The following is a 20,504-nucleotide window of genomic DNA, read 5'->3' as shown; positions in this document are numbered from 1 at the left end:
ATTCAATATATAATTGTTGAATGAAATTACTGAATCAGAGCTGGGGGAGCCCTATTAATTAATACATTTAGAATATAGGCATTTATTAATTAGAATAAATTAAATAACTTCTGAGAATTTTCTTGTCCAATACCTTTAAAGATTTTATTTATTTATTTACTTATTTATTTTAGAGAGAGAGTGTGAGTTGGGGGAGAGGCAGGAGGAGAGGGAGGAGCAGGAGAGGGAGAGGCAGAGAATCTCAGGCAGACTCCACACTGAGCGCGGAGTGCATCAAAGGGCTCTATCTCAGGACCCTGAGATCATGACCTGAGCTGAAACTGAGTCTGAAGCTTAACTGACTGAGCCACCCAGTCACCTCCCGCCAACTTGCCCAATATATTAATAACACAACTAAGCTATGCTCAGATGAGAGGAATCCAATGCAATAATAGATTTGTGGGAAAAATAGTAACAGATTTAGTTTTTAACTAAAATATTAGAGTATGATAAACTAGTGTTGTTATATGCTATTTTTAAATATATCAGTGATTTTGTTAGTGATATTTTTTAAATATTATTCATATATTCTGTTCTTTTTTTTTACCTCATAGATTAGCTTCATAAACACAACCTGCTGAATGTAACTCAATAAAGCTGTGGCTACCAATAGTTAACTGTTGACAGGAAGGAAAAATGACTCTTTGCTGAATTATTTTCATAAAAGAAGATGACTCTCTGCAGAGTTAGTCTCACAAAAGAATAAATATTGGGTGGATAAAATATTTCAAAACTGTATTAAAATAGGCTTTTTTGATAATTAAGAGACTACATTTTAGGTCCATGGATGTCAACAGACTTTTTTCTTTAGAGAATGAAAACATCAGATGTCTCTGACTTCATCTAGTTTTAATAAAAATATTTTATTTCATGGAGTTACATTTTATAAGCTCCTTCACACTATATTAGTTGATGATTGTTCCAACTACAAATTCTAGCCAAATTAACACAGGCTTCAAATAAATCAGTGCTTTAAAAAAGCATAAGCCTTAATCATACATTGTTATAAATTGTTATAAATTTCAATTTATATTGTTATTGTAACATTGTTACATACATATGTAACAATATACATTGTTATAAATTTCAGAGTCTCGTTTTGTAAAACCAAGGGTGTTGTTCCTCCTAAAAAAAACCGCAGTGACCATTATTTCAAGGTGGGTAACTAAATCTGCAGATCGGATCCTATTAAAATGTAAAAATGTGGGGCGCCTGGGTGGCTCAGTCCTTCAGCTCAGGTCATGATCTCAGGATCATGGGATCGAGTTCCACATCAAGCTCCCTGCTCATTGGGGAGCCTGCTTCTCCCCCTCCCACTCCCCCTGCTTGTGTTCCCTCTCTTACTGTGTCTCTCTCTGTCAAATAAATAAAATCTTTAAAAAAAATGTAAAAATGTTCCTGTTTGCCAAATTCACTCAAGTCAGTAGATTCAAAAATTCTCTAAAAAACAAACCAGAAAAAAAAAAAAAAAAAGAAGAAGAAAAAAAAAAGCCTAAAAAATTTATTCAGTTTATTCAGAATACTTCCTGTGATATTCCTACCAAATCTCTAGTCAGCAAATACCAGTGAAAGTAAAAACATTTTCTTCCAAAGGACAAGTTAGACATCTGTAAAGTGTACATGATTAGAAGTTCTGGGTTTTTTGTTTGTTTGTACAGCAGCTAATATAGCTCCTAATAATCAAATCTATTTCTCCTCCTTAGGATAAAAAAGTAAAGATGCAGGAAAACATGAAAGATGTGAAGGACAGAATGGAATCTACAGTGACTCTCAAGCTTATGGTTTATAATTATGAGATGGAGTAAGCTAAATAGAAAAAAAAGAAAAATATGTAATATTCAATTTACATAAACATGCAGATTGATCCATTATGATTCTTTTTAACAAAGCACTTAAAACCACATTTAAATTACAAGTGTTGATGTTAATATAACCTTTCTCTTGATGGTAATAAAATATACAAAACCATATCAAATCTAATTCTCAAACCAAATAAGATAATTCAGTTTTCCAGAAGCCAAATTTTCTTCAGTCTCAAGCATCATGCAGTACTAGTAATGAATTTTTCTGTTAAGTTATGCAACATTAGAGAAGTATCCACATGCCATTTTGCGGTATGTATGCAATGAAAATATAAACACCTCCCATAATGCAATGTGCTTTCTTGACTGAGAAGAAAAAATATACATGTGCTGATTAAAAGAAAACCAATGGACTGTGAGAAGCATTAGGGGAAGGAGATAGAAGTGGGGAAAAGAGGAAAAAAAAGTAAAACAGGAAAATGCTGAGGCTGACAGACAGTAGAGGAGATACATTTAAAGTGACACAAACTATAATAGCAAGGCTCAGTGACAGTGCTGAGAATCAAAGGCTTTAAAAGCAGAGAAAGAGCCAATTCTAAAAGACTGCAAACTGGGAGCTCTGAGATTGCACGAATGTGTGTGTGCATGTGAGTATGTGTGTGTTTATGTCATGGTGATGGTAAATGAGAAGGATTCACAGAACATGTTCAAATTAATTGTCCCTGAGGGCATATATTAGTTTAGTTTTTTTGTTTGTTTGTTTGTTTGTTTTTTTATTGCTGCCATAATAAATTGCCACAGACTTAACAGCTTAACGCAATGTCCATTTCTTATATTTCTATGGATCACAAGTCAGGGCATGGTGTGACTTCACTGGGTTCTCTGCTTAGGGTCTCAACAGGGCTGCCCACTCGCCTGTGCTCTTATTTGGAGGACAGTTTCCAGGGGGAAAGTTTCCAGGCTCATTTAGATTGTTGGCAGATTTCAGCTCCATGTTGTAGAAGGAGGTCTCTGTTTCTATGCTGACTGTTGGATGGGGATTATTCTCAGCTTCTAGAGGCCTTCCACATTCCTTGGCTTGTGGCTTTCTTCATATTCAAGGCCAATAATGGCATGTTCAATCTGTCTTATATTTATAATCTCTCATATTTTCCCTTATTCTTTTAAAGGGTTCAAGTGATTAGCTCAAGCTCACATAGAATATCTAGGATAACCTTCCTATCTAAAGGTCAACTGATTAATAACATTAATTACATCTGCAAAGCCCCTTTACCATGTAACATAACATAATTACTGATGGAATACTAGGGAATGAAGATCTAAACCTACCTAAGAAAACTTGAAAACTAGCTTTCAAACAATCAAGCTGATCTACATATCATTTAGACAGTTGCGAAAATAATCTTAACACTTTAAAGGAAGACAAGGGGCACCTGATTGGCTCAGTTGGTTAAGTGTCTGACTCTTGATTTTGGCTCAGGTCATGATCTCAGGGTTGTGAGATTGGGCCCCAATCTCTCCGGCTCTCTAAAAAAAGGAAGGAAGGAAGGAAGATGGGAAGAAGGAAAATTCAGAGTCAGTAGTGTACCATTAATAAATCATAGCATTTAATCAAAATTGTTAGGCAGGTAAAGGAACAAACAAAAAATATGACTCATAACTAGGATAAAATCGGTCAATAGAAACAGATATGGAAGAAACAGAGACCATGGAATTTGTGGGTAAGAGCCTTAAGGCAGGTATTTCAAATGTGCTCTAAGAATTAAAGAAAAACATGACAAAAGAGAAATGGAAAAAAAAAAAAGAAAGAAATGGAAGCTATTAAAACAAAACAAAACAAAAAACAAATGGAGCTTTAGAGCTAAAGAATATAATATCTAAGTTGAAAAATTCACTAACTAGGTTTAAAGGCAGATTAAAAACTATGGAAAAAATGTGAAGATATCACAACAGAAATTATTCAAAATGTTTGAATTATTATTCAAATTATTCAATATTATTAATCAAATATTATTCAAATAATATTCAAATATTATTCAAATTATTCAAAAATCATTTTGGGGGGACTAAAAATAGACTCTCAGTAAATAGTGGGAAAATAGACCTCATATAACACACATGTCAGTGGGATCCCAGAGGAAAGTGGGTTGGGGCGGGGGAAGAAAAATATTTTCCAAATAATGACTAAATATTTCACTGGTTTAATGAAAATCATAAACTCCCTAATCTAACAAACTCAGCAAACTAAAATCAGGACAAACCACATGAAAACACCATAAGTCATCATAAGATGAAATTTTTGTAAACCAGTGATAAAGAGAAAAACTTTAAAGCGCCTAGAGAAAAAAAAAAAAAAAAAAAAAAAAACAAACAGGGGAACAAAAACCAACTTCTCCATAGAAATAAAGCCAGACAAAAGATAATGAAACAACTTAAAAAAAAAAAAAGTCAACCTGGAACTATATATCTAGCAAACAGAAAAACTATCCTTCAAAAATGATGGTGAAGTAGAGACTTTTTTCAGGAACAAAACCTGGAATAATTTGTCACTAGCAGACTTGCACTAAAAGAACTGTGAAAAAGTTATTTGGGGTAAAGAAAAATGATACCAAAAGAAACTTGGATTTACATAGAGGAAAAAAGTACCAAGATGTTACTTTGGAGGAAATATAAAATATCTTATTTTAAAAATTAATTTAAAGACAAATGGTCTAAACACTACATTTAAAAGTAGAGATTTTTCAGACCAGATGTAAAAGGAAGAGTAGACAACATTCTTCATAAAAGAAGCTCACCATTAAATATATATAAATATTTATAAATTTAAAAATAAATTATACAAAAAAATCAATATATACATATTGATATAAGACATAGATCAGTGAAAAGTTCTTTTAAAAAATATATTACATAAGCACTAATCACAAAGAAGAAGGTATGTGTATATTAACATAAAGAAAAATGTGATCAGATAAAGATATTTTATAATAAAAATAATAGTTCATCATGATAGAGGACATAACAATTTTAACTGTGTGCACACCAAATAACAGCTTCAAAGCACATGAAGCAAAATTTGACAGAACTTAAAGTAGAAATAAATTCAAAATTAGAGGGAAGACCAAGGAAAACTTAGAATTAGTTATTTTTATTCATGATTTCCAACTCCCTTCTAATATGTTTTCAAGATTACATCCACGTTATCTCTTCCCAGAGCATGTCTTCAAACCAAGGATGATTTAAACACAAAGACAGCACTCATTCTGCCAGCACAGGACTATTAGGGCTCAAGTCAAGGATTTGAGGGCCCAAGTTTCTTGTCTTTGACTCAGTCTGCCATATTAAGGGTCCCTTTCCTTCTCAATCAGTTGCCTAACTCCATCCAAACGGAGTCAGTGAAATTATGCATTCAACACATTCTACAATTATGCAATCCATGAAATTAATTTTAAGGACTTATCCTTTGTGTACTTGACTTTTGGATGTGCAAGGTATCTTTTAAAGTCACCATAGTAGTTTTGGGACTTCTCCATCTGTGCCTTGAGATTCCAAAATCTAAAACTTTTTGTTTTCTCTAAGTTCCTCAGCACAGCCTAAAGCAATATCAGCCCATAATATTTGTAATCACCAGTGGAAGTAGGATAGATCAGGCTCTGTCTTCTCTCTTTAATGTACCTCACCATTGTTTCTCTATGGGGGCGGCTGCATTGCTCTACAGACTAAGCTACTCCTGGATAGCCTCTCCTCACAATCCTGGCCTCCTAGGACTTCAGTGGTAAAACCATTTCCACATGTAGTACCTTTAACACAAACAGTGGTAGCTGTTACTAGTCTCTGGGTGACTTGACATCCCTTGTTTGTTCCTTTAATCCTGCCTCACTTCTGTAAGTAGTCTATTAATTATCGGTATTCAAATTCTGAGTGAATTGTCTCCTCTTGTACCAAATGACAAGTATTTGTTACCAAGAGTTGCTATACCCAAGATGGAACTCTGGGTTTATGTTACTTATATATTAAGTAAACATATGGATGATGTCCTTCCTGAGGAGACTTCGAAAAATGACATTTTGTGGCATGCAGTGGCCTTCTGAGCAGTCAAATTATCACCGGTGGCATAGAATGGAATGCTAATATAGTGCAAGTCTTTGGATGATCAAGTGGCTACTAAACTTGAAAACTGGCCAAAAAAAGAAAGAATAAACAAGAGGATCTAGATAAGAAGATCTGTACAATCACCCCTTGGTGTAGAACACAGTAAAAAGTGAAAATATGATTTTGGGGTGATGGCAAATGAGATTTAAGAAATATGTTTGTTGTCCTTCAGAAAACCTTTGATATTTTTGCTGGGTCATTAGGCTGAAACATTTCAATAGCTTTTTAAGTATCAGTAAATAAAAAGTTTGAGGCAGCTGTCAGTAGCCTTTTGATATTCAACTACATTTTAGACAAAAGGACAAGAATATCTTAGAACATAAAGAAAATAATATACTTTTCTCAACATCTAAGTGCAATTTTATTTTTATTATGTTTTCTATATGAAAATAGTCCTTTGTTCAAATTCTGGTACATTATGATATTTAAATAATTTCACACTCTCTGTCTTGCCTCATGGATACACAGGGGATGAATGTGGAGATTTTTGTTATTTTTAGAACACTTCTAAAACAACGAAATTATGATACGCTATTTTTTCTGTTATGTAATTGATACACTAACTCCCAAGCTAGAGACATGGTTTTCAAGGCCAACCACATATGCTTACTTGTTATTATTTTTCCCTCAAACCAATAATTGAAATGGATGAAACGGGGGATTGGATGATTAGAGATCATGCTATATGACAAGTAAAACTGCTCAATAGGGACACACAAACACACATAACTTTTAAAGCAATGGATGAATCTCATGAAAATCTGCATGGGCAGGAGCTAAGCAGGAGCAAAAGCACTGAGAGGGAAGTGATCATGGAGCCACTAGATCTTCTAGGACCATAAGATACCCTGAAGGAGATCCCTGTGGCCCAAAGTTTGTGATCTGAGACCACCAGAATCCTAGGAAATGGGAAATCAATCTTCTTAACTGCTGTCTCAACTTGAATGACCCTGGACGAAAAATAGAAAGATTTTCCCTGTTAATCTGATATCTACTGGCCTGTTATTGGTTTGGAACCTGAATCTATACTGTTTATGTAGCCCTCGGTATACAAGCTGGAAATTGTAATATAAAGTGGACCTGGGTCTATCATGCTCACATGGACCTGAGAGGAAGGACAGATCCTACTGAGGTACAATTTAGACTGACAGCTAGCTTATCAACAGACTACAGTGAAATGTCCTCAATGTATTCAGAGAAAATAATAGTCAATCTAGAGTTATTTACAAGCTAAAATAATTTTCAAGAATGAAAAAAAATAAAGATGAATAAAGAAAAACTGAACAAGTTTGCTTTTAATTGACCCTCAACAAAATAACTTCTTCAGAAAGGAAGGAAAATGGTGCCATAAGGAAGGTCCGAAATCCATCAAAGAAGGGAGAGTAAATATAAGAATAAATCTACATATATTTTGATTTTATAAAATATAAAATAATGTTTGTGGGTTTTAACATAAGATAGAAATTTTAAGAATTTGACAATTGTAAATGTGCTCTGAGAAGGGTGATGAAAAATAAAACATTTTAGGGTCTTTGGATTTAAGAAGTAAAAATATTTATTAACTTTAGAACTTATATATACAAGCTCAAATTGTAGATATTATAATGCAAGACATAGCTTCCTAACAAGAGGAAGAAAATTAAAAACCTTAATCACTTCATAAGGAGCCAGAGAAAGGGTATATGGACACAAGAAACATGAAAAGCAGAACATACAGAAGGTTCAATAATACTTATAACCAAGCCTTAAATAGCGCTTTGAATTGCTGATGTTTGAAACACGTTTATGCCAATTGATTTATTACAATACTGTTTTGAGGCACCTATTATTATCATTATCCCATGTTATAGGTACAAACCTTAGGCAGTGAGAGAGCAAATGATTATCCACGAGAAAAGTCAAGAGAAGGCAAGATTCAAACCTAAGCAGTCTACCCCGAGTCTTTAAATACCACCAAAACACACAACTTAAAAAGAACTATTATTTCACCAAACATTGAAATAAACATACTGACTGAAATGTCCAGTTTTCTAGCAAGAACTGTCTTGCTGAATTGGAAAAAATCCATCTACTTAGAAGAGACATCCAAAGTAACCTATGATCTATGTTATTGCAATTATCAATAGTTCCTTTTTATTGAATGTTTCCTTGTATGCATTTATTATTTGTTTCACCATTTCTATGATTTGATGAACATTGGGTTGTCTCCCATTTGGGGCTACTCTGAATAAAGCTGCCATGAACATTTCTATATAAGTATTTTAGAGGGTATACATTTCCATTTCTTTTAGGTTAATACTTGAGTAAGAAATTGCTAGAGTGGGCGCCTGGGTGGCTCAGTTGGTTGGGCGACTGCCTTCGGCTCAGGTCATGATCCTGGAGTCCCGCATCGGGCTCCCTGCTCGGCAGGGAGCCTGCTTCTCCCTCTGGCCCTCCCCCCTCTCATGTGCTCTCTGTCTCTCTCATTCTCTCTGTCTCAAATAAATAAATAAAATCTTTAAAAAAAAAAAAAAAAAGAAATTGCTAGAGTTCCCCAAAGTGGCTGTACCATTTTACAAATCTATCAGCAATATATAAGAATTCTGATGACTCCACAACCTTGCCAAATCTTGTGATTTTAGGATTTTTTAATTTTAGTCAATTGTGTGTACTGATATGTCATTGAGATTTTAATCTGCATTTCTCTGATAACTAAATATGTTGAACAGCTTTTCATCTGCTTGTGGTTCATATGTCTTACATCATTAAGCATCTGTTTCAAACTTTAGCCTATTTGCAGTTGTTCTTTTTATTACTATTATTGTGGTGGCGGTGGTTGTTAAGTAGTTGTAAAAATGCTTCATGCCTTTGGATACAAGTCCTCTGTCAGGTATGTGTTACATTGTCAATAAACATTGTCTCTCAGTAGGTGGTTTGATTTTTCATCTTCTTAATTATCTGAAGAGTAGATATTTTAAATTTTTTCCTGCACATAAAAAATTCTAAGAAATATAGAAAAAGCCTATTAAAACTAATGAGTGAATGTAGCAAAATTTTAAGACACATTCCCAATGTACAAAAGTCAATTGCATTTATATATGTAGTAACAGATAATTAGAAAATAAAAATTTTAAACATACCTTGTATAAGAGCATCAAATATTTATATTTATGGATAAATTCAACAAAAGATGTGGGAAAATTTCCACAGTGGAAACACTGTTGAGAGAACTTAAAGTTCTAAATAAATGGTAAGCTATGCCCTTGTTCATTGTTTTTGAAAATTCAGTATTTTTATGATATTTTACTCAAATTGATCTATAGTTTCAAGCAATTCCAATTAAATAGCAGTAGGGTTTTTGTGGAAATTGGTAAGGGGAGTCTAATATTTTATTTTATTTTATTTTATTTTATTTTTTTAAGGTTTTATTTATTTGAGATAGAGAATGAGACAGAGAGAAAGAGTATGAGAGGGGGGAGGGTCAGAGGGAGAAGCAGACTCCCTGCTGAGCAAGGAGCCCGATGCAGGACTCGATCCCGGGACTCCAGGATCATGACCTGAGCCGAAGGCAGTCGCTTAACCAACTGAGCCACCCAGGTGCCCGTGGGGAGTCTAATATTTTAAATAAAAATGAAAACAACCATAGAATAGTTAAAACCATATTTTCTAAAAAATATAAAAAGTGACTAAGATTTCCATATTGATTAATTTTTTTATGAGAATTCCAATCATATCTACTATGGTACACTATCCTTACATTAAAGTTAATTTAAAACCTTTCTTTTTAATTCAAGTATAATTACCATACAGTGTTATATTAGTTTCAGGTATACCATATAGTGATTCAACAAATCTGTATTAGTGCTCACCACGAGAAGTATAAGTATCTGTCATCAAAGTGTTTTTACAATCTTATTGACTATATTCCCTATGCTATACTTCTTATCTCCCTGACTTATTTTGTAACTGGAAGTTTGTACCTCTTAATACCCTTTATTTCACCCATCCTCCACTCACCTACTCTGGTAACCACCAAGTTCCTCACTATATTTCAGAGATAATGTTTTTCTTGGTCTATGTTTTCATTTGTTTCCTTTCTTAATTTCCCCATATAAGTGAAATCATATGGTGTTTGTCTTTCTCTGACTTACTTCACTTAGTATTATACTTTCTATATCTATCCATGTCATTGCAAATGATAAGATTTTGTTCTTTCCATTTTATATATAACCACTTCTTTATCCATTCATCTATCAAAGGACATTTGGATTGTTTCCATATTTGGCTACTGTAAAATAATGTTACAGTAGAAATGGGGGTGACATGTTTTCTTTGAATTAATGTTTTTGTTTTCTTTGAGTAAATACCCAGTAGTGGGATTACTGAAGCATACGGTAATTCTATTTTTAATTTCTTAAGAAACTTCCATACTGTTTTCTACATGGCTATACCAGTTTGCATTCCCACTGGCAGTGCATGAGAGCTTTTTCCTCTACATCCTCACCAACAATGGTTATATACATTGTGTTTTTTATTTTAGTCATTCTGACAGGTATCAGGTGATAGACAACTTGTTGTTTTGATTTGCATTTCCCTTATGATTAGTAATGTTGATCATCTTTTCACGTGTCTGTTGGACATCTCTATGTCTTTTTGGAAAAATATCTGTTCATGTCCTCTGTCCATTTTTAATTGGACCATTTTGTGTGTGTGTGTGTGTGTTGACTAGTAAAAGTTGTTTATATATTTTGTATAATAACCCCTTCTAGGATATATCATTTGTAAATTTTTTCTCCAATTCAGTAGGTTGCTTTGTCATTTTCTTGATGATTTCCTTCCCTGTGCTAAGACTATTTATTTTGGTGTTGTCCATTGTTTAATTTTGCTTGTTTTCCTTGCCAGAAGAGATATATCTAAAAAAAAAAAAAAGTTTCTATGGCTGATATCAAACAAATGACTGCCTATTTTTTTTAGGACTCTTATGGTTTCAGGTCTCACATTTAGGTCCAATTTCATTATTTTACATGTAGCTGTCCAGTTTTCCCAGCACCATTTGTTGAACGGCTTTTTTTTATTATATATTCTTATCTCCTTTGTCACAGATTAAGTAACCATATAAGTGCAGGTTTATTTCTGGGCTCATTATTCTGTTCTACTGATTTATATGTCTCTGTGTGCCAATGCTATATTGTTTTGAATATTTTTGTAGTATATCTTGAAACCTGGGTTTCTGATACCTCCAGTTATATTTTTCTTCCTCAAGATTGCTTTTGCTGTTCATAGTTTTTTATGGTTCCATACAAATTGTAAGATATTTGTTCTACTTCTGTTAAAAATGCTGTTGCTGGGCACCTGGGTGGTTCAGTTGGTTAAGCGACTGCCTTCGGCTCGGGTCATGATCCTGGAGTCCCAGGATTGAGTCCCACATCGGGCTCCCTGCTCAGCGGGGAGTCTGCTTCTCCCTCTGACCCTCCTCCCTCTCCTGCTCTCTGTCTCTCATTCTCTCTCTCTCAAATAAATAAATAAAATCTTTAAAAAAAAAAGCTGTTGCTACTTTGAAAAAGACGGCATTAAATCTGTAGATTGCTTTGGGTAATATGGCTATTTCAACAATACTGGTTCTTTCAAATCCTGAGCATAGAATATATTTCTGTTTGTGTCATCTACAATTTTTTTCATCAATGTTTCATAGTTTTCAGAGTACAGGTCTTTTGCCTCCTTGGTTAAGTTTATACCTAGGTATTTTTCTTTTTGGTGTGAATGAAATGGGATTATTTCCCTAATTTCTCCTTATGCTACTTCATTAACAGTGTATAGATATACAACAGATTTCCGTATATTCATTTTCTATCTGTGACTTTATTTAATTAATTTATCAGTTCTAGTAGCTTTCTGGTGGTATCTTTAGGGTTTTATACATAAAGTGTTACGTCATCTGCAAACAGTAAAAGTTTTACTTCTTCCATATGAATTTGGATGCCTTTTATTTCTTGTCTGATTGCAGGGGCTTCCAGTACTATGTTGAATAAAAATACTGAGAGTGGACTTCCTTGTCTTGTCCTGATCTTAGAAGAAAAGCTCTCAGTTTTTTCACCACTGAATTTACTGTTAACTATGGGTTTTTCATACATGGTCTTTATTATTTTGAGGTATATACTCTTTAAACGTACTTGGTTCAGAGTTTTTCTCATGAATGATGTTGTACTTTGTCAAATGTTTCCTCTGCATCTATTGAGATGATCATATGGTTTTTATCCTTTCTCTTCCTAATGTGACATAACATGTTGGTTAATTTGCAATATTGAACCACCCTTTTATCTCTGGAATAAATGCCACTTGATCATAGTAAATGATTTTTTAAATATACTGTTGGGTTGGGTTTCCTAATATTTTGTTGAGGGTTTTTGCATCTATGCTCATCAGAGAGATTGGTGTGTAGTTTTCTTTTTTGTAGTGTTTTTATCTGGTTGTGGCATCAGGGTAATCTTGACCTCATAGAATGGATTGGGAACCTTTCCATCCTTTCATTTTATTTTTAGGATAGTTTGAGAAGAATAGATATTAACTCTTCTTGAAATATTTAGGAAATTAACCTGTGAAGCCATCTGGTCTTGGTTTGTTGGGAGTTTTTTGATTACTGATTGGATTTCATTGCTAGTAATTGGTCTGTTCAATTTTTCTGTTTCTTCTTGATTCAGTTTTAGAAGATCATATATGTTTATAAATTTATCCATAACTTTTAGATGGTCCAGTTTCTTTGCTTACACTTTTTCCTAGTATTCTCTTATAATCTTTGGACTTCTGTGGTGTCAGGTTATTTCTCCTCCTTTATTTCTCATTTATACTTTGAGCCTCTTTCCTTTTTCTGTTGAGTCTGACTGAAGTTTTCTCAATATTTTTGATCTTTTCGAAGAACCAGCTCCTGGTTTTATTGATCTATTTTATTGTTTTTTATTCTTCATTTAACTTATTTCTATTCTAATTATTATTATTATTCCCTCCCTTCTACTGGCTTTGGGCTATGGTTTTCCTTCTTTGTATAGCAATTTTAGGTATAAGGTTAGGTTGTGTGAAATTTTTCTTCTTGAGGTAGGCCTGTATTGCTATAATCTTAGAACGGCTTTTGCTGCATCTCAATGATTTTGGACCTTTGTGTTTTCATTCTCATTTGTCTTGATGTACTTTTTGGTTTCCTTTTTGATTTCTTGGTTGACCCATTCATTGTTTAGTAGCATGTTAATTAGTCTCTACATATATGTGTTTTTTGTAAATTTTTTCTTGTGGCTGATTTCTAGTTTCATTCTGTTCTGGTCCAAAAAGATGCATGGTATGATTTCATCCTTTTTGAATATATTGAGATTTGTTTTGTGGCCTAACATGTCATCTACTCTGGGGAATGTTCCATATGCACTTGAAAAACATGTGTATTCCACTATTTTTCTACTGTTCTATTTGTTAGGTCCATCTGGTTCAATGTGTCATTCAAAACCACTCACTCCTTGTTTATTTTCTGTCTATATGATCTATCCATTGATAGTGGGGTATTATAGTACACTGCTATTATTTTATTACTGCTGATTTCTTTATGTCTATTAATAGTTGCTTTATGTATTTAGGCACTCACATGCAGGACACATAAGTATCTACAATTGTTATATCTTCTTGTTAGATTGTTCTATCATTATGTAGGGTCCTTCTTTGTCTGTTGTTACAGTCTTTGTTTTAAAGTCTGTTTTGTTCAATATAAGTATTGCTACCCCAGCTTTCTTTTTGCTTCCATTTGCATGGTAAATGTTTCCCCCCCCCCCCCCTTTCCTTTTTATCTTCCTTTGCCTTTTGGTCTGAAGTGAGTCTCTTTCAGCCGCCTATAGATGGGTTTTTTTTTTTTTTTTCCATTCAGTCACCCTATATTTTTTTTATTGGAGCATTTAGTCCATTTACATCAAAGTAATTATTGATAGGTATGTGTTTTTTGACGTTTTGTTACTTGTTTTATGGTTGTTTTTCTAGTTCTTATTTGTTTCTTTTCTTACTCTCTTCCCTTGTGGTTTGATGGCTTTCTTTAGTGACAATGATTAGATTTTTCTCTCTTTAGTTTTTGTGCATCTATTAAAGGTTTTTGATTTGTGGTTACCATTAGGTTCATATATCTTAGGCATATAGCAGTCTATATTAAGTTGATGGTGGCTTAGGTTTGAACTATTCTAAAAGCACTAAATTTTTACTCCCCTGTCTCCATGTGTTATGTATATGATATTATGCTTTACATCATTTTATTTTGTGAATACCCTGATTTTTATAGCTATAATTGATTTTACTGCTTTGTGTTTTCCATACTGGTTTTATAAGTGATTAATCTACTTATTTTATTATGTCTGTAATTACCTGTGAACTTACTCCTGATTATGGCTATCACTTTTACTCAAAGAATTACCTTAATATTTCTTGTAAGGCTGGTTTAATGGTGATGAACTCCTTTAACTTTTGTCTGAGGAAACTCTTTGCCTCTCCTATTCTGAATGGCAGTCTTGATGGTTGAGTATTCTTGGTTGCAGATTTTTTTTCCCTTTCAGCACTTTGAATATATCATGCCACTCTCTTCTGGCCTGCAAAGTTTCTGCTAAAAAATCAAGTGATAGATTGGTGGAGTTTCCCTTATAATTGACTATTTTCTTTTAAAATTCTCTATTATTACATTTTACACTTTAATTATGTGTTGGTGTAGACCTCCTTGGGTTGATATTGTTGGGGTTCTCTGTGCCTCCTGGATCTGGATGTCTGTCTTTCCCCAGATTTGGGAAGTTTTCAGCTATTATTTCTTCAAATAATTTTTCTGCCCCCTATTCTCTTTCTTCTCCTTCTGGTATCCCTATTATATAAATGTTATCATGCTTGATGATGTTGTTGAGTTCCCTTAACCTATTGTCATTTTTAACTTTTTTTTTCTTTTTGTTGTTCAGCTTGATTGCTTTCCATTATCTGTCTTCCAGCTTGCTGATCCATTCTTCTGTGTCTTCTAATCTGCTACTGATTGCTTCTAATATATTCTTAATTTCAAGTGAAGTCAGAGAAAGATGAATACTGTATGATCTCACTTATATGTGGAATCTAATGAAAAACAAAACACCAAATTCATAGAAAAAGAGATCAGATTTGTGGCTACCAGATGTGGGTGATGGGAAGAGGGGAAATAGAAGAAAGATGGTCAAGAGGTACAAACTTCCCATTACAAAATAAGTAAGTGCTAGGAATATAAAGTTTTCAAGAGAGTAAATCCTAAGCATTCTCATCACAAAGAGAAATTTTTCCATTTTTTTTTAGTTTTAGCTAGATGATATGGATATAAACTAAACCTATTAAGATAATAATTTCACAGTATATGTAAATCAAGAATCATGCTGTACACTTTAAATTTATATAATAACATGTCAATTATTTCTCAATAAAACTGGGAAAAAATAAATTCCCTTCCCTCATTACCCCCAAAAAAGAATATAATATGCTAGTTTGATGTCTGGAGGCTGACCAAAGTTAGCTGCCTGAATGGCACTTCTACTCAAAGGTTTGGCTACAAGGGAAGAAGAACTATTGATAGCTAGAAGGAAGAAACTAGTTGAGTGCAGGTTAAGGCTTTTGGAAATGTATTATTTGCTTGTTCTTTTTTTGTTGTTTATCTTTTTTGTTTGTTTTTATTTTTTTTCCTTAAGATGATCAAGGTTTGAAAATCTTTACAGGCTAAGAAGAAAATCCAGTAGAGATAGATGATATGGGGAAAGGAAAAAAAAAATCCTCGTGTATACTCCAGGTGCTTTTGAAATTGCTGCTTCTATGCTGTATCTTCAAGGCGTTGTTATACTCACTCTTTAAGGGCAGGGACTCAATTTCCTATTGCCCTTAGTGTTCCCAGAGCTAAGCCCACTGGTTTTTAAAGTACTGGAATTAAGCCCTGCTGGTTTTCAATGCCAAATATTATAGGGTCTTGTCTTCCCAGTGCAGGTCCCCCATGCCTGGGATACTTGGTTGGGGTCTGCTCTTCTACCCTCTGCTTGCTTATGGTGTCCCTTCTGCTTGTGGTTAGTCTCACTAGAGTTTGGTTCCCTACCCCATCTCTACCCCTCCTACTGTTTTTGATGTGGCTGGTTTCTGGGTGTGTCCATGGGATGAGGTGAGCCTAGGATCCTCCTACTCCACCATTTTCTAGGAGTCTCAGTTAAAAAAAAAAAAATTATACAAACCCTATGGAGCTATGTGCTTTAAAAGATGAAACATTAACTTTTCATAAATGTGCAAGCAGCTGATAAATGCAAAGTGCATAACTTATATGATTTTGCTAAAACCAATCACAACAAAAATTATACTTTTGTATAAATGTATAATTATTTTTACTAACATAATTTCATATTTTCCATTGTCCTTTTTTACTTTAGGTTTCTATTAATATTTTTATCAAAACAATGCAATTTTATTATCAAAAATCATATATAGCTGTGTGAGGCCAAATAAGAACCTTCTGTTGTACACAGAAGGACTCACACTGGGCTCACATTGGGTCCATGTTTACTCATCATCCTGCTGCTGAAACCAATGTATAATTTAAAAGGGAGGGAAAAGAGATTAGAGGAATGAGTACTTTGCCTTTGCTCAATACCATTGATCAAATAATCTATCTGTGCCTATATAACATGCCTGAGAAAATAGTGTAGTTTTATTAGTGGTAACTTTCCAGAATCAATAACTTTTCTAATGAATATAAAAGCCCGGGTGCCTTGAAGTCCAAATTCATGCATTTGGATTGCTTGTTGTAATCAAGCACTGGCATTAATGCTCTGATGTGATAAAATAAGTATTTAGTAATTTAGTCCTCAACTGCTTCTGGTATTTCAACTCTTTGTTGGCATATAAAGCAGAAATTTCTTCTGTAGTAAAAAGTAATTTATTGACTTTTTTTTTTTTAAATCACCTGTGATGAATAGGCTACTTGCCTTGCAAGCCTTTCTTTTCAGATATTGTGGGACAGAAGTTGGTTGGTACCAACCTTAGCAAATTGAAATTCAATCCAGATCAGTAAGGTGTTTTATTTAATTTGGTCCTGTAATGGAAATAATCATCACATTTTATAATAAGCATGTCTAATTTCAATTTTCACACTATGTATTTATTCCGTATATTCAAGCATAACTGCTGGCCTTGTTCTTCTGAGTTGACAAATGCATTGCACAGATGTACACTTAGCAGGTAACTATATAAAAGGTGGTAGGGGAAGAGTGTGCCTATTACACCCATAATAATGAAGATTTAATTAATGTCTACCTAGAACTTGTAAATGTTCCTAAGACTTTAATTATATTTGTTCATTGTCTACATAGGTAACAACAACAAAAAAATGTATGCATAAGGATATATAATTTTCTTTGCATAGCAACTAGCTTATCTTTATGAAATATTTCCAAATTGAAGAAAATATAAAAACCTATGGATAAAATTAAGTAATTTTTGGCTAAAATATCCTGGGACAGGCTATCAGCATTGAAGTGGTTAAATACACTGTGTCAGTTATCTTTTGCTTTGTAACAAACTGTCTCAACCTTACTGGTTTAATACAACCATTTATTTAGTTCATTATTCTATGGGTAGGCAACTTGTAGACTCTGCTGGAAGGTTCTGGTCTCAAAGTTATCTGAACATCTGTCAGCTTGAGGGTCAGCTGAGACAGCCTGGCCTCTCAGATATTTGAGTTTATGGATGACCAAACTGTTAGTTGGGTGTCTGTCAGTCCAGAGGCCTGCTCTGGACTTATTTGCTTAGTGGTCTCGGGGTCTAAGAGCACTAATAAACAAGCATTAATGCACAAGCACTTCTACAGCTTCTCACTCATCATATTTGCTAATGTCCTATTCGTCAACATAATCAGTTACCCAATCACAGACCCTGCATGAGAAGGCACTACCAAAACATGGATACAGGGAGGTGTGACCAAACTGGAGCCTTTGAAGGAATAAATCTGCCAAATGCTTTGCCTGAAGCTCTGGCTCAGGTCCTGTTCCTTTAGCACTCCGTATCAATAGCTGGATCTATCACTTTCTCATTTCTACTGAACTAAGCTGTATTTTTGGAGATTTAAGTATCCTTTTGCCCAAGATTTATTAATCTCAGAACATGCACTCGAGGGGCAGGAATCTTTAGGAAATATCTCCAAGAACAAAAGAGATGGCAGGTGCCATTTCTTTCCCCTCACACCAGCCTAGATACCTGGACACTTGTGGAAACCAGTGTGAACTCTCTCCACCTATCTTGCTGCAAACACACATCCTGCTATGGAATTATCCTGCAGATCTGACTCATCCAACCTGTCCCATTTGGCAGGCATCCCTCCAAAGCAGCTCTTGCCCGAGGAAGAGAAGATGACCACACACTAGTATATCTGCAGTCCCAGCAGCCAAACCTTATAGCTGGCAGTGCAGAGTACCCTGCCAATGAGTTCAACTGCAGCCACAGCAAATGGACTGGCAAAAGGCATCTGGTCTGATTGCCAACCCTACCCACCAAGGAAAGCCAGGAAACAAGGCAAGGGGCAACACCCTATAGATTGGTGCTATTGCAGCCACAATAGAGGAGGGACAGGTATCTGGTCTGACTGCTGACATCACCCACCTACTAGCCCATGACAGCCCCAGACAGGTCCCACTGTAGCACAGAGACCAAACCCTTCTGGTGTGCCAAAAATAGGCAAGGTGGGCCATGGCAGACTACTAGACTGAAGGCAAATGAGGCTCAGCCACAACTAGGGTGCACACAACCAACACAGGATATACCCTGAAGTGTCTGATTCTGGTAAACAGGGGACACTGTGTTACAAGGCACCACAGGAATGCTTCTTAATGAGGCCACTGATTTCAAGATCAGGGGATATAGCTGATTTTCCTAACACACAGACACACACACAGTTATACAAAATGAGGAAACAGAATGAAATCTGTCTCTCCTAAATGAAATAACAGGACAAAATCAAAAGAGCTAAATGAAACAGAGATAAGCAATATGCCTGATAAAGATACTCACTGGACTGGAGAAAACAGTGAAGGATCGCAATGAGACCTTCAACAAAGAGATGGAAAATATAAAAAAGAACCTACCGAGGTTGAAGAACTCAATAACTCAAAAATATACTAAAAGGAATCAATGGCAGATAAGAGGATGCAGAAGAATGGGTCAGCAAGCTGGGAGAGTACAGCAAGCAATCAAGTTGAACAACAAAAAGAAAAACAAATAAAAAATGACAGTAGGTTAAGGGAACTCAATGACATGATCAAGCATAATAACATTCACATTATTGGGATCCCAGGAGGAAAAGAAAGTGAATAGGGGGCAGAAAATTATTTGAAGAAATAATAGCTGAAAATTTCCCTAAAAAAGGAAACAGACATCCCGATCCAGGAGGCACAGAGAGCCCACAACAAAATTAATTATAGCAGGTCCACACCAAGACTTAGAGAATTTTAAAACAGAAAACAATTATATACAAGGGAAACCCCATGAGTCTATCACCTGATTTTTCAGCAGAAACTTTGCAGGCCAGAAGAGAGTGGCATGATATCTGGCATGATATATTCAAAGTGCTGAAAGGAAAAAATAACAACAAAACCTGTGACAAAGAATGCCCTTCCTACCAAAGCTGCTCTTCAGAAAGGAAGGAAAGATAAAGAGTTTCCCAGACAAAAGTTAAAGGAGTTCATCATCACTAAACCAGCCTTATAAGAAATGTTAAGGTAATTTCTTGAGTGCAAATAAAGGTCATAATCAAGAGGATAATTAGGAAAGGAAAAAATTTTGTAGGTGAACACAAACATAATAAAAGTAGATTAATCACTTATAAAACCAGTACAAATTTAAACCATTAAAGCAATAAAATCAATTATATCTAAAAAAAAATCAGTCAAGGGATTCACAAAATAAAAGGATGTAAAGTATGACTCATATACAAAAAATATGGGGGGCAGGAGAATAAAAATTTAGTGCTTTTAGAATGGGTTCAAACTTAAGCCACCATCAACTCAAAATAGACTGCTATATGCCTAAAATGTTATATATTAGCCTAATAGTAGCCACAAATAAAAAACCTATAATAGATACACAAAAAATGAGAAGAAAATCCAATCATTGTCACTAAAGAAAGCCATCAAACCACAAGGGAAGAGAGTAAGAGAAGAAAGGAACAAAGAGGAACTAGGAAAGCAACCATAAAACAAGTAACAAAATGGCAAAAAACACATACCTATCAATAATTACTTTGACTGTAAATGGACTAAATGCTCCAATCAAAAAATATAGGGTGACTGAATGGAAAACAAAACAAAAAACAAGACCCACCTATATGCTGCCTATAAGAGACTCACTTCAGACCTAAACTCACATGCAGATTAAAAGTGAAAGGGGGCAGGGCACCTGGGTGGCTCAGTTGGTTAAGCGACTGCCTTCGGCTCAGGTCATGATCCTGGAGTCCCGGGATGGAGTCCCGCATCGGGCTCCCTGCTC

Source organism: Neomonachus schauinslandi, chromosome 2 (genome assembly GCF_002201575.2).
Source record: "Neomonachus schauinslandi chromosome 2, ASM220157v2, whole genome shotgun sequence".
Taxonomy (NCBI): domain Eukaryota; kingdom Metazoa; phylum Chordata; class Mammalia; order Carnivora; family Phocidae; genus Neomonachus; species Neomonachus schauinslandi.
The sequence above is the reverse complement of the archived record's forward strand: the minus strand, read 5'-3'. Positions refer to the sequence as shown.